Below are 13,675 nucleotides of genomic sequence, written 5' to 3'. Positions count from 1 at the left end.
TTGATAAAAGGATTCAAGTTTCAACGAATGGTAATTACTAGGCGCGCCAGCTAAATTCGTGCATCACGGACTTTTTGATGAAACTCGTCGCGGTGCTAACGAAACGTCTCAACTTGTCTTCCTTTAACGTGAAGTTCTGTATCACGCAGACCAACTGCATTTAAAGTAACTTTATATTTAAAATAACAGACTAAAAGTCTCTACATCTTTTTATAAAATAATTAACGAATAAATTGCGTAGAGGTCCTTGCAAGTTAAAGTTTTTATTGTCTTTGAAACACTTTAACATAGTACTCCAAAGATGAAGTTATATTCGTATGTATAAATTGAGGATTTTTAAGCAAATAATTTTTCATACTTTTATGAAAATAACTTAAAAATTGGAATCTAGAAGCTTGTTTCATTATATTAAATATTCTAACAAGTATTCTATCTTCGATGTTTTATAGTTCTCGTGTTTTTATGTGCATTGTATACGTTTGTGTATCTTTAAATTTCCTGTAAATGCATAAAAATCTACAGTCTACTTATAATGTAAACGACATAATAGACATAATAGATAGAGTACTTCTGGAACATATGAAATTGCTGTGTGCGAATTTCACGAACCCAGGTCCGATGTATCGATCGAAAATAATTGGTACGACATTGCTTCGGTGACGCAGCAATGATTTGACAATAAAAAATAGAAATAACTCTGAAAAGGTCAATAAGATTCTTGCAAATTAAAATCTAACAGACAAGAAGCTTTGTTTCTATCTTAATCTTCGCTTAATGATTCTTATGATTTATTATTATTCTTTACTTCTATTTCTATTTATTCAACTATTTCCTTCTTTATTTTAATTTATTTATCCATCTTCCCCTCAAATATCTCTTATTCTTTTTAAAGTATAAAGTTGTCCGATACGACGAAATTTCTCAAACGCAAGAAGAAGAACTAACTTCCAAATCACGCTTTTGCGTTTAATTACTGCAACCGCTCGCCCTTTATTCGCATACTAAATTCAATGGAACGAGTTATACACGACACGGCGCACTGTAACCGCGTGAAGGTCTAATCTTTACGAAAGGTTACGAACGAAATGAAAAGGGATAGTTGCACGTGAAGGTACATTAGTTCATTAATTACTGAACCGAGTATTGATATTATCTGGTACAGACATCTTATCGAGTAAAAATTTATTCCGTGTTTTGTACCATGTACCACTCTGTTACATCAAACAAAAGATCTTTCTTTTACTTGCATCGACGTAACAAAACAAGTAACGTGCAGATAAATATCATTTAGCTTGCGTAATCGATTATAAACATTACATGTCTTTCACTTCAAAGCCTATACCGAGATCGATCGATGTGTCGCTTTTCATGTATTAATCTATATCGCGCATAAACGACATTTTTTTAAATTTTGTCGACTCAAGTATGGCGATAATGAATTTTTTTTCTTTTTTTCTGAGATTTACGTCTCGCGGAAGTAATTATCAGTTTTGTGGATTGAGGATTGAAACATTGCACAGTAAATTTGACTAAATATTGAATAACATTTTGATGATTCTTTAATATTTTTATTATTGATCGATCGTTCTCGTCTCGCAAAAAAATTATGATGGATCTCACATCCTTAGAAACACATTGACAATAATCCAAAATTAATAAACATTGACTTCAACTATGGATACGAATCAGTTAATTATAAAATATAAATTGTCTTTTGATTAAAAAAAAAAAAAAAAAAGGAAGAAAAACTGAGTAATGAATTTAACAGTTAAAGAGTCAAACATCATAAATTTGCCAGCACTTGAAGATGCCTGTATTTCTCGAAAACTTTTTACCGAAAGTGTACTCGGCTCGATGAAATAAACCGAAACGACCGGCAGGAAGAAAGGGGGGAAAAAAAAGGGAGAAGTAAAAAGACCAGTGAAAATTTAGTCCGCTGTAAAGCACTGCAGTAAACAACGGTCGTTAACAGCGTTGCATCGATATTTTCTTTGCAAACGGACGATTCGGCTGGCGGCCATAAATCTCGAGCACGATCGAGTGCCAGCGTCAAAGAGAAGGAAACGGCAATCGAGATCGCGGACGTGGCCGCGAATCGCCTCTAAATATTTGTTGAACGAGCTATCGCATTAGCTGCCCCGTGAAAATACACAAAGTGGATGGTGGATGGTCATTAGATACATCGGAGGACCTTGTTCCCGTGTGCGAACCTTTTAGAAAACAACCTTGACACGTTTCCGCGTATGATCTTCTAATTGTGTACTTTGGGTTACACGCAAAGTATAACAAGGAAGAGATGCGAGCGAGCGAGCGAGAGAGAGAGAGAGAGAGAGAGAGAGTTCGAAATTTAATGGCCGGCCAGGAGAGAACAAATAAGTCTCTGTGAAATTGGCGAGGTAAACAATAACCGGGATCGCTTTCGCCGCACGTTGGAGATTGTCCTCGATTTTTTTCAGAAAGTGTAATATCATTCGCTTACTGAGAGAAAAGTTGGAAACTGCACATTCAACGGTGTAGAGATGCAATAAAGTTTCCAGGAAATTTTTACACGTAACAATATACGCACAAATATACATGTGCAAATAAATATTTTTACGCGTAAATTCCCCGATACGAATTTACACCTTGATTCTTAATATTAATTTCTCACACAGACGTCTATCTTAAATTGCGAGATCCACGTTGAACGGAGAGTTGAGTTATATACGTAGTTTGTCTTCATCTCGGGGGGAAAATTGAGCGGACCAACCCTCACGGGTTCTCTACGGGCCACCATTTAGAGCTGTCCTTAACCTCAAAGACCTCGAATGAATCATCGGTGTCTGATGGATCGATGAGAGGAGCAAAGGAGAGGAAGAAAGTCAAGGTGGAAGGAGAACTTGATTTATAGTTACGATCCCATCGAGATCTGATTATACGTAATGGTACGTGCATACGCGTTACAGGACACGGTAACAGACGTGATCGAGAACGCGTATTGATTTGCACGAGAGGTGTTAATTGATATTTGGTCGAGCTGCTGGCGAATCATTCGCACGAATTGGTAAACTCGCGGGCCGCACCGTAGTACATATACACGCAACACATACGTGCAACCTCGCTCAAAACAATGAAACAATACTAGACTACAGATTTCTTTTACTATTGTAACATTCGGAACCTGATGAATTACTATGTGCAACAAATGAAACTGTATTTACGTTCTAACAATGTCCACACGTGCACAGTCTCCTCCGTGGTAGAAAGTGGAAGGAAAGGGAGAAAGAAGGGCACAAAATTCACTTTTAATTGGACGTCAAACGTTCATTTGAATGTCTAATTAAAACACTTGACCCATCGTCCGGAATGATCTGGTTCAGCGACCCGAGGCTCGTCTCGCGCCAGCAGCAGACAGGAAACGCGTACCAGCGACGGTGGTGGTTCTTGCAGTGGCAAGAACGGAGGGAAATTTTTCCAAGCGTATCTGGCGCGACTACCGGTCTCAGCAGACGTCCTCCTCCCTTATCGTGGAATAAGGTGCCCGAGTGTCTGGCCAAGTAGTTTGCTCTGTATCCGAGCCAACTCGTCTCTCCTCGTATACACACAGAGAGAGTATAACCCTTCTACTTCGTTTCATCCAGCGCGCGTTCTTCCGTCAGGGAACCTTCTTACGCTTCGTAGGTACGCGTCGTTGTGGCTCGTTTACGACCGTTCCACCCCTCGATGACGACGACGACGACACGCGACGGGATAAACAAGCAATATACGTACCTGGTTTGTTAGCCTGTTTGGTGGACGAACCACGCTCTGGGGTTTAATGAATCGAAAGGTTTGTTTCAACAGGGTATTCGCTCGCCAGGGTATCCCTTCGTTTAATGGCTAACCCGGCGGGAGAGGGTGGAACTGCCTTCTCGAGTCGCTGGAACGGAGAGTTCTTGCGGGGTTGCGCCACGTGAATAATTGATCTTTAAAGCCTCCGCGAGGAGTGAATGGATGATTGGAAAGGGTGGGAAGGGGAGTTTTGCACTGGCAAAGGTGACAGATGTTTCGTGTGATTCGATGGAAATGGAATTTTTGAAACAGAAATTACGTACCTAAATTTCCCTAAATTTCTTGAATGTTTTTTTTTTTTAGATTTTGTTGAAGGATTACTAGATTTAGATTACCAGACTTCCGTGCATTTATGGCTAAAGAATCAGACACCAAGGTGAAATACAAATTGCAGTCAATCTTCTTAAAGTTTCCCCCAAAAGTTGTACGAGAAAAAGAAAGAGGGAAACGCAGTGAAAAGTTTCACGTTCGCTGAATTAAATTGAAAGAATTTGCGGGACTCTTTTTTCACGGAAGCGAGTGTAAAAATTAGATCTTAAAAGAGAGGTAACGAAGGGAAAACGAAGGCATTGAGATGAAAATTAAATTCAACTATTCAGCAGGATATCCGAATAAGTTACACCGTTGATAATAGTTGGAGCAATTGAAAAACATGATTACGATCGAGAGAACACATGAGAATTTGCTGTGAAATAATAACTCGGAGAATTGTTTTTATTTAAAAATCCCCACAAACGCGAAACATTTATTCTGAATATTATTAAACTCGAACAGTTCACCTTGTATCATAAATTTTTTCGTCACTCGTCTATCTAAAGTTTACGAACGTATCTGCCGTTCGATATTCGTCTTGGAGACAGCGGAATGCAGCGTGTCGCATTTAACATCGCGCGACATCGCGTTCCCAGAGAGAAATTTCACGCAAAAAGCGGAAAAATGCCACGTCAATAATTCCGTGTCGGATATCCACGCTCTGATATCACACATTCTTTTTTGTCCTTATTTTTTTTTCATTGAAAAACTATGTTACCTCCCCGTGCGCCACGCTTTCTTCGTGCAGTTTATTTCTTTTTGCGAAGAGCAAACGAAGCAAAAGCAAGAGCCTTCCAATTTGGCACGCGGGCGCCAGCCGAGTCTAAACTTTTTACGTTTTACATTGTTTGCCGTGTCACGAACTGTTTTTTTGTACAAACGAGGGATCGCGCTGTTTTTTATCCTTCCAACATTTTGCATATGTTTCATATTTGCTCTACGAATAAATATGAAACTGGGAATTTGGAACAAAATTCAGTTTCAGGATTGTTCCGAATTGTGGAGCGATATAATTCAATTGCTCTGTAATTAACAGAGAACAGTGAAACACGACTTTTCGGACTGGCAATGATAATTAGAAGTGATTGCGAGGAATAATTTCTGGATGACAGAACAGATGGATTTAAATGCGGATTTAGGCTTTCTCTGTGAAAGAGAGTCGAGTGAAATATTTCGTATCAGAATGTTTCCCTTTTCTAACGTGCGCAGATTTGCACAACTGCACAACTCAACGACAAATCAGCAATGGTTAATTCACTTTGCTCTCACGTCTCGACACAAGTCCAAGAGCAATGGAAAATTGTATTCGACATGTCCACAGGTGTCCAATTTTCCCCGAATGTAACATCGATTCGCTCTGTCCTCTTTTATTTCCCGCCGTTGTTAGAAGCCATAATCTACGATGCACGATGTTCACTACCCTTTGTAACCAATTCGTTCGTTACAAAAAATTTTCGACTCTATCGGCTAGAAAGTTTCGAGGCGACTAATTTGTTCAAACAGAATCACAAATTTCGCAAGTCCATGCATTTTAAAGGAGAGCCACGTCAAAGAAAGGTAATCGATATTTCCTAATAACTTCTTTACACATTTCCTAACTTTTTCACATTTAAATTACTTAATTACGCGATATTATTAAAATATCAGAAAACAGCGTGGCGAATAAATAGCGAAAGTAATAACAATTGTTGTAGCTTTACGTTTCACACTGGACGTCTTTGAAATGAATCATTTCCAGATCAATTTGTTCAATTGACAGCGATAAAAATAAAATTCGAATCTCGCCGATGTTTTATTTCGTTCGAACGTGACTCCAAAAGGAGCATAGCAAATATCCCTGACTGTATCTTTTGACAGTTAACCGCAATCGTTTAGTGGCCGTATATTTTATCCTTAAAAATAAAAGTGACGCGATGTGAAAACTGTGTCTGGACGATCGTCGAAATTTTTGCATAATTTATATTTCCCCTGTTCGATTATTGTCTTTCTTTCGTACAAGTTTTCATAAAAATTCTGTTTTTAAGACAAAACCGGCCCAAATATACAAACGCCGTTTCAATAATAAATTGAAACCGTATAATAACGTAACGTTTCACAATTTCGCTCAAGAAAGCCATCGAAGTAATTTGCTAATGGAAACAAACGAACGACGTTTCAAAATCTGAAATCAGAAGCTCGTCGAGAAGAGAGCTGCTGAATTAGCCTGCGTTAAAAGATGGTTTGCGTGCACGTGTACCGTCCTCCAATTGGAGGATATAAAAATAAAAATCGGAACATCCAAGACAGCTCGGTAATAAAAATAACGGAAGAAAGGAACGAAGCTGATAGCGATGGCATTTGCTATGGATAATAAGGGGAATCTCGGATACGTTTCACCGTGGACAAAATCACTGGCGGACAATGCTCAATAAACCCGAACCGGCCAAGGCATTCAGTCGTCCCGCAACTGCACCCAATCTTCGTCAACGAACCCAGTACAATCAGAAATTCCTCGCATTTCGATTCTCTTTCCACTCTTTTCCCTTCCACTCCTCCTTGGCTCGCGAGGAATACGAACACGTACTCCGATCGTTTAATGCCGGGACACCGTACGTATATTCCCGGAGAATATACGTACATGCATACGTGACGGGGAATACTATAAGGTCAGATAAAAAAAGAATCTCGCGTCAAGTGGTCGTAGGCGAAACTCGGCAAACGAAACAAGCGGCAGGTCATTCATATTCCTGGTTCGACAGGGAACCATCGTAATTATGATTACGCGAAATTCTACTTGTGATAATCGCGGGATTTGTAATAAACGCGGTTTGCTTGTTCATTTTGATCTCTTTCTCTTTCTCTCCCGATGAAAATTGGTAATAGGTTATAGACTGTCGGTGTAGTGATATGTTTTTACCATTGTGATGACATTCATTAGAATATAATAATTATATTAGCGATTACAGTGATAAATTTCTAGCCAGATATTTTTTTAATAGTTAAAATTTAAAATTATATTTTACTTGCAATTGTTAATAGAAATTCTTTCAAATATCGCTTTTAAGCTAGAGCTTCTTTTTTAAACGTATTCAGTTTAGCAATTGCATTTTACACTCGGTGTTGAATAGTTAATCGCGATGTGATTGAAATAAAAATCGCGAAGCGGCTACAACCACCGGCGTGCTTATTTTCTGGAATAGCTCTGTGCAAAAAGAACTAAAACGAGAGGTAATAAAAACTCGCTATCGATCCGAAGTCTTAACTGCGTCGAATATTTAACATTAACGTGTTGTCCGTCTATCGATTGTTTTCTATGTTTTATCCACGCCTGCAACGAAATTCTAATTCCCGACGTTCTCCCTTTACAGTTATTTTTTTAAATGTTTATTGTGCGTTGTCGAAAGAAATTTATAAAAAACAAAAATTAATAACATAATTTTTCGTCGATTTCGACAAATCTGAAAGAAAGTCAAATTGTGAAATATTCGGCTCTTCGAGGAGCAACGAACGCTAAAAATTAAATGGCAAGAGGGGAGAGAAAGGTCGGGAGATAAAATTAGAAAGAGTTCGATAAAAATTTTACGCAACACGGTGTTTCTCTCTCACGTTTCTCTCTGTTTGCCTCGAAGTTCCCCCGAAACGGAGTGCCGAACGCCAAAAATTAAACAGCAAAAATAAGTCAAACAAGAGGGAACTCGGCGCAATATCCACCCACCTATAATCCCGTACTCTCTCGTAACGCTATTTGCTTGAAAGTTCCTCCGAAACTATTAATTTTCCCCGGGACAAGAGCCACGTTTCTCTTCGGGGAGGGTGAGAAATCTGCATTTCCAATTCCGCTAGATTAGTGATAAATAGCCAATCGGGATCGATCCGCGAGGAATTGAAACGCGAGCCAAGAGACGATTCGAATTTCGTCCTCTCTGATACGTAATCGTGGAAAGCGAAAAAGAGAAAGAGAAAGAGAGAGAGAGAGAGAGAGAGAAAGGAACGATGGAAAAGTTGGAACGGAAGAAGAGGCAAACGTCTTTACATCGAGGCTGGTTCGCGAAAGGTTGTAGACCTTGCTTTGTATGTATTATTAACGCGATGTACATCGATTTTGTCTGCCTGCCTCGGTAAACTCATTTCCATTCGCGGCGGAAGCGCTCTTCGCGAACGAATCGATCCTCCGCCGCGTCGAGGATTTTCTCGGCACCTCCCGTTCGAAGAGGAATCGACTCGCGGATGTCGCGGCCGATCGACAAACCGGCCTGCAACCGACTGAAACGTTTCACCGGCGAACAGTTAAATCGAGGACTTGCATATGGGAACGCGGGCGAGTTTATTTGTTTGCACGGTTTTACGCGCGAGCGTGCTTTTGTCGAGCATTAGCCGCATTGTTCGCGCGAGTGTGACGCATAAGTGGCAGAATAAGCGGAGGAACTTCGTGTGACGACGAGGCGGTCGAATGAAAATGAATGAAACGAATGAATCTTGCATCATTTGCTAATTAATAATGTTGGCGAGTTATCGATATTGATGAAACATTGGTGAAACAGCAAGTTTTACTATTTCATATTTAACTAGTAAAGAATTTAATTTAAGATTTGGAAAGTTACGATTGATATTATTACTCATGTAATTAAAACGGAGGAGGATTTTTTTTTCATTGAATTTGGAAAATTGGCTATTCTCGGCGAAATCATTTTCGTTAGAGAGACGTTAACAGTTTAATCCTCGAGTAATTCGGTATTTGATCCTACTTTGTATCTCAAATTAGATTAAAGTGAAATTTTTGCAGACGTAAAATTTGCTTGAGACTTGCTAAGGGGAGTTTTACTGTCCTGGCCAGTATAATGTATAAAATATATAATATATAATATATAATAAAAAAAAAAGAAACAATCGTAAACATTGGAATCAAAATGATAAGAAAAAAGCCATTACTTGTTATTATCGAAGCTGACGTCGAACGTAATTGGAAAAAAGTACATAACGAAATGTAGGAGAAATGTAAAAAAACAGCGAGAGATGTCGAACAAATGTCGAGCAAAAAATGAGAGGAAAATCCCGGAACAAAACGGGATACAGTGATGAAACTACACGGTTATTTGTTTCTTTTCCAATTTCCTCTTAGAAAGAAATGGAATGCACGCCGTCGCTGTGGCAAGATTATAAATCCCAGCGACGGAGAGGCATTGCGAAGATTAACTCTGAACTTGCAAACGGAAACACTCTAACGAGCGTCACAATAACCATTTGAAGTTGATCATCCTCAAAGAAAATAATTAGCAACAACGAGCACCGTGTCGCTGAGATTAATTCACCGAAGGAATTACAAAGAGGACAGCTGTCTCTCTGAGAATTATTATATTACAATAGTTTCCACGAAGAAGACAATCACAACGTAAAACAAGTCGTCTTTTTGGAAGTTGTTTTAACACGTCTTTGCGCGGAGGGAACCACTACTCGCAAGTAATTTCACGGGAGGGGGAAATTTCACCATCGCGTGAAACACATACGAAAGAAAAATCCAAAAGAGTTCGCGAGGGGAATAGCGCACCTTGGCAAAGAGGCAGAATTATATTTCTATTGTCGCAGCGGCGGGGAACGAGATTCGCGTCGGTCTATTTCGTGGCGCGTACGAAAATAAAAGATGTTGAAGCTTGTCGAAAGAATCGCGTAACTCAGTCAGCTCAGCTGAAAAGCTATTCCGTTGTACGCTCGATCAAAACGCTGTGCTGCGAGAAAGAAGACGTCGGCTGTCCGAAAAACACGTCGATCCCCTCAATCATACGGAAAACGTCCGGGAGCTATCGATTTGTCCTCGATCAAATACGCCGTTTATGTCGCGAATCCCCTTGAAAAATAACGAAAAGAACGTCTCTCCCATTGAACAATAATAGGAACGTCTCCTTTTTCTATTGAACATGTTACTCACAACCGTGACGAAGAGAATCTTCCTCGAGATAGATTCTTCGACGAATCCAGAAACGATATTTCATATTTTTATAATTGAAATGCCATATAAATGGCGATATCGTCGTAGTGATTCTGAAGTGAAATTTAAAGCTGATTATTCGAAAGGAAGACACATTTGTTTCCTTTTCAAATCGATGAAAGAAAATCTGTTGTATATTGTCGCTGTGGTAAGAAATCCTAGCAGCAGAAACGACAGAATTACAAATAAACGTCAACGAATGAATGTTTACGCATTTTTGGCAAATTGAAGATTTCGAGGGCATAAACGAACGTATGACGTGCAAGAATGACATGAAACATTCAAAGCGTGATAGCACGAACGGTGCCAATGATAATCATTGAAATGACCGATTTTCGAAACCAATCGCTAAACATAACGATAAACGCCGTGACACCGGCCAAATTCTAACGAGATTGCAAAGAAGCTCCTCTCTTCCGAAGCATCCCATAACACGTTGCTCGTGTTACTCGTTCTACTCCTCAACGTCAATCAAAAACAATAGATCTTTCTCCTAAAAAAATCTTCAACGCGTCAATGTCGCAGGCCTGATGGATTGCAAACGGATTAAACAAAATCGAAGACCGAAAGGAAGGAGAATCCGCAACTCACCCAAAGATGGTCCCATAACTCGCGGTGAAAACGGTATCAACCATTGCAGCCCGTCGCGGTTCTCCCGAACATAGCGTCGAGTACGTAGATACACTGAGAGATTCGTGTCTATCGGCGATATGTCTTGGCTGTTTCACCGTGGCATGATAAATTCACGCGATACACGACGACGACGACGACGACGACGACGGAAGTTGCTGGCACGTCGCACGGTCGTTGAATAATTCCTCTGTCTCTGCCGGTTGGCGGCGGTGCGTGTCGCGGCGCTGAAACCGGGCTAACAGGTAGCGGCCGACAAATGACAACTCTCGCGTCTCTTCCGTGCGAGAGCGCGGATTTCTCGAAATCGCGCGCGAGAACGAGCGACGACGAGCGAGGGTCGTCGCCGTTTGGCCGGGAACAGGCGACCACCCCGCTGTATATCTTCCCTTTGATGCCACGTGCTGGATTCAACGGGCGCCGGAGGAACACGGGCAGAGAGGAGCGGGCCGAGGAATAAAGATAGAGAGAGAAAAAGAGAGAGGGAGACCGATCGCGAGAACCACGTCGGCGCGAGGCATCGCGATGCCCGTGCCGACGCGCGCAACGCGCGCCTCCGTGTTTTGAAGTTTCCCCCCCGAGAGAGAAGAGCTACCCCCTCGGAGAATGTTTGATCGCGCACGCGGATCAAGGATCGACGACTCGACAAAGATTTCGTCCACAGTTCCTTTTTAACTTTTTAACAGTAGAATTTTATTCGCATATTCTTTTGGACTGTATCCACTTTCACGCGATAATTCATTTATTTAAACGCCAGAACCATTTGAATAAGTTTAAAACGGTTCATAGTCTTTGATAGAAATGATTTTTGGAGATTCGCGCGCAATTTTTCGTACATTGCGACTGTTCTTCATTCATATTCGTCGCATTTTTGTTTCTCTGATACAAGCTTTAAGTTATTGGTAGCTTTCGTATGTAATTTTTCACTTTCACTAAGAATAAATTAATAAAATTGTTCATTTTATACATAGATGCTAATTCTTCATTGACTTGTTTCTTTATAGAAAATATAAAAGTGTACACATATATGTTGCAGAAAAAAATTAAACAACAGCAGACGATCACAAAATTAAGATTAAGCTCAAAATGAGCTTAGAGTTATAGAAAGCTTTATCTCGGATTCGAAGCCGATGGAATATACTCGCGTTCGATTTCATTTGAATTAATTTTTTATTTGAAAGCAAATGTTTTTCATGCAAGGAGGGACCATATATATATTATTCGTCGAGTCGATCCCCAGTGTTCACTGAAAATTTATGAAATAGTTCTTATCTTACCATATTCACTCGGACGGGAAACCTTCCTTTGCATTATGCATGTACCACTTTTGGAAACATTTTCCCAAGCAAGTTTGCGGTAAACTCGATGGTACACTCTTGTGCAGAGAAGTCGATCGTTTTACATTTGACACAGGAAACACATTAATGGAGATGTATTTTAATTAAATATCATCGCTCGCACGTAAAGCAATGACAATATAGTATGATTTAATAAATTTTAAACGACAAATACATGTGCAACGGACCGTATTTATGACACGTGACTAAATTATAAATGAAGCAAAATCGATTCAAATAAAATCCATTCCAATGAAATTTACCGCTCTCGACAGAACATATAAATTAATAAGTTTCGCAGCATTCAAACATTGTATACTGTAGGTTTCTATTTTAAGTTCTTTTTTTTTATACGTTTCTTCGTAATCATTAATGGTGACAACCATTCCGAAATATGGTGACATTTTATGAAGAAAATATAGATAAAAATACGAGACGAACGAAATTGATTTATATTTCCTGGAAATTTTTTTGTTTCTTGTCCCTCGAACGAAAAACAAACTTTTTCTTTAAATGCTTCTCTAACATGTTCGAAAATCGTTCAAAAAATTAGGCGTGTCATTTCTATCAGAAGAATGTAATCAGTATAAAAATAAGTCTCTTGGTACTAGATTTACCAATAAAATGGTAAATTTAACTGAACTGAATAGTCTTTTTCTCTTTTTGTATGAAATCGTTGCAAAGGCATTCGTTCTTTGAAGGAAATATACATGTCTGAAATCTAGATTTCTGGATCAATAGAATCATCGCGATGAAATAAAGGACATCTTTTCGCTCCAGGAGATCGTTTAACGATTCGTTCGCCAAATTTGATAAGACGAATAGTTACAAGCATAGCTGGCCCAATTAATTCGGACAATAGTACCGCGGCACGATCGATCGATATCTAGCAGCGACAATAGACAAGTTTAAAATGTTCCGACTCTATTAAAGGCGTAACTCGATCGCGACGTAAACTTTGCCCGCGTCCCATTAACTAATTGTTTTCGCAACGTTATGGTTTCCCGCCGGGAGGAGAAGTTATGGAAATGAGCCTGAGCCATGCATCAGGTATCCTGGCAATTCGATTTTCTACGTCTTCGGATTCCACCGTTCTTGTTGTGCGCCAGCGACGCACAAGAAAGAACCGGAAGGGAGAATCTGCATTTCCAATGAAGACCTCCCGTCGACACTGCAATTCGGTATTGCGATTTCTGAGCAGAATGGATTATCCACTTCTTGCACGCTCGTCTTCCGCAAATTTACGAAGCGTTTGGCAAAGAAATTGGGATTTCGGCGGTGATAAGAAAACCGAGAATAATGATCGATGGACATTGAGAAATGTTAAAAGTGTTAGACGACTCGTTTCTTTGTTATAATTTCGCAAGACATCGGTCGTAGAAATTATTCAATCATGTTGGGGAATTTCTTAAACTTGGATGGAGGATGTAAGAAATTATTATTGATGTAATATTATGCGGAAACTCGTAATTTTATAATTTCTATAATCATTATTGTTCTAAAACAATAAAAATATGTTTGCCTGTAGAAACGAGAAAGAGTTAGAAAAATTCGAGGACTATAACGAGATTAGTCTCATATCTTAAGTGTAGAAAGTATTTAGCAATGATGAAAGATAAAAATT

The 13,675-nt window shown here is 39.5% G+C and overlaps 1 protein-coding gene across 3 annotated transcripts in view; it reads right to left on the bottom strand.

Annotated features, from left to right (window-relative positions):
* Window positions 1-11,156, bottom strand: part of LOC122538232 (beta-3 adrenergic receptor-like) — a 63,930-nt gene extending 52,774 nt beyond the window's left edge. For all 3 annotated transcript variants that reach the window (XM_043672132.1, XM_043672133.1, XM_043672134.1), the window contains exon 1: window positions 10,676-11,156. The gene's annotated coding sequence lies outside the window, so the exon portion shown is untranslated. The remainder of the gene's footprint in view (window positions 1-10,675) is intronic.
* Window positions 11,157-13,675: the final 2,519 nt, after the last annotated feature.

The sequence above is a fragment of the Frieseomelitta varia genome, unplaced genomic scaffold, assembly GCF_011392965.1.
Source record: "Frieseomelitta varia isolate USP_RPSP 00005682 unplaced genomic scaffold, Fvar_1.2 scaffold_976, whole genome shotgun sequence".
Taxonomy (NCBI): domain Eukaryota; kingdom Metazoa; phylum Arthropoda; class Insecta; order Hymenoptera; family Apidae; genus Frieseomelitta; species Frieseomelitta varia.
The sequence above is the reverse complement of the archived record's forward strand: the minus strand, read 5'-3'. Positions and strand labels throughout refer to the sequence as shown.